This window comes from Octodon degus, unplaced genomic scaffold, assembly GCF_000260255.1.
Source record: "Octodon degus isolate 3935 unplaced genomic scaffold, OctDeg1.0 scaffold00342, whole genome shotgun sequence".
In the NCBI taxonomy this organism is placed as follows: domain Eukaryota; kingdom Metazoa; phylum Chordata; class Mammalia; order Rodentia; family Octodontidae; genus Octodon; species Octodon degus.
In genome coordinates, this window is record NW_004524918.1 from 784,109 (window position 1) to 786,169 (window position 2,061).

At 49.2% G+C, this 2,061-nt stretch overlaps 1 pseudogene; it reads right to left on the minus strand.

The window, feature by feature from the left end:
- Positions 1–774: 774 nt before the first annotated feature.
- LOC101585594 lies at positions 775–1,352 on the minus strand (annotated as a pseudogene).
- Between the last annotated feature and the right edge of the window lie 709 nt (positions 1,353–2,061).

Genomic DNA, 2,061 nt, shown 5'->3' on the forward strand with positions numbered 1-2,061 from the left:
TGCTTGTAATCTCACTGGTTGACCATAGTTTTGTCCCACCTCATGCCCACCTAAGCGAGTTCCCATGTCTTCTCGACCACCTTAGACATGATTTTCCTCTATAAAAGTCTCTGCAAGAGACAACTTCTGGGGGGCGGGGGGAACTACCCACTCAGCGCCCCACCTCCTGTCCCTCTCTTGGACAGGAGCTTTCTTTCCCTCAATAAATATATTTTGCTCATAACCTCTGTTTGTTCCTAAAATTCATTCTTCAGTTTTAGAGAACACAAACTCGTGCAGGTCAGGTACAGAGATGGTTTTTTCCCTATGTCATTTGGAGGTTCCCTATATGGTTTGGAGGTCACCCACCCGAGACCAGTTTTTCTCCCTGTATCACTCTCTCTGGCTGTTGGGTAATGAGTGGAAGCTCCTGGGTGGCCAGATGATCAAGGGGTGGAACAGCTGATACTCTGTAGTGGGCTGGGTTCATGGCACTTTTGAAAAGTTATTCAATAAATCACATGAGGCAAACAATACTTCATTATAGAACACAGTGATTTTGCCCACCTATATGCTAACGGAAGGATCTAGGCTAATCGTTCTGTTGTAGGGTGTGTGATAGGTTATGTGTTTTATTTATTTCTGCAAAAGGGTTTATTTTCTTTTGGTCCAAGATTTGGGAGGAGGCTTTAGAAAGGTGAGAAAGCTGCCTAGTGGCTGGAGGGAGAGGAATAGGCCAAAGCCCTGATGCCAGGTGATGCAGGAACCCCTCAGAGACTGCCAGTCTCTTACCTCCTAGTTGTGTTTAAGGGTGAGGCTTTCAAGGAGGTACTCACCCAGCCCAGCCAGGGACCTGCGGAGGTTGGTGAGGTGGTCACCTATCTTCTTGATGAGCTTCACCTCCTCATCTAGGAAGTGGTTCTCCAGGAAATCACAGATATGGGGGTTGGTCTTGGCAGAGCCCAAGGCATGGAGGTCCAGAAGCGCTTGGTTCAGGTTCTTCTCCAGGGCCAGGGCAGCTTCTGTGGCGTCCAGGGTTTTACCCTACTCATCTTCAGATGGTTTCTGCATGTCTTGAAAGAGTACACAGCTGCCACGCTGGTTTTGCATCTTCAGGAGATGCTTGGCACCCTCGTGTTTCTCCTCGGCTAGCTCACAGAAGAAGTAGCCCACGCTCTCCAGAGCCACATCTTCTCCGTCAAAGTAGTAGCCCAGAGAGAGTTTGGTGTAGGAGACCCGCAGGTTCAAGTTCACCAAGCGGTTGACAGCAGCCTCCACCTCGGTGGAATAATTCTGACGAATCTGAGAGGTCATAGCTGATCAGCAATAAGGAGCTACCCACAAAAGAACGGTGTTGTCCGGTCCTGGAAGGAGATAGGCTGGAAGATGGTCTTGAAATTTGAACCTGGAAGGTGGATGGGAAAATGAAAAAGGAAGTCCCCGGGTCTGTTCCATCCAAACTCTGTTTGAAGCAAGAAACAGATCCACGGAACCTCCGGATGCGCCCCTTGTTTTTTTTTTTTTAATTAATTAATTAATTTTTGAGACAGGATCTTACTATACAATTCGGGCTGACCTTGTGCTTGCTTTAGCCCTCAGGCTGGTCTCAAACTGGAAGAGAGTCTCCTGGCTCAACTTCCCAAGTACTGGGATTATAGGTGTGGCACACCATGTCCGGTTCCAGGACTGCACTATAGGTGCCGACATCTGAGGCTGAGACGGTGTGCCTGGGGATCCCCAAGAGACCACATGGCATCTGGGGCCAGAGATCGAACTTGGGTCATTGTGCTTGTCAGGTAGGTGCTTATGCCTCTGAGCTTTCTCTCCGGCCCCTTTGTTTTTAATTTTTATTAGGAATTTTTTAAGGTCCGGCCAAATAGCTCAGCAGATTAAAGCACCTGCAAGCAGGCTCAGGGGCTGGGGGTTCAATCCCCGGGCCTGCCGAGCCCCCCACCCCATGGTGCGTGCTGAGATAGCAATTGAGACTGGGTGTGGTGGCATGCACCTGTAATCCCAGCTCTTGGGAGGCTGTAAACAGGAGAATCACTATGAGTCCAATCTAGTAGTGAGACCCTGAACACT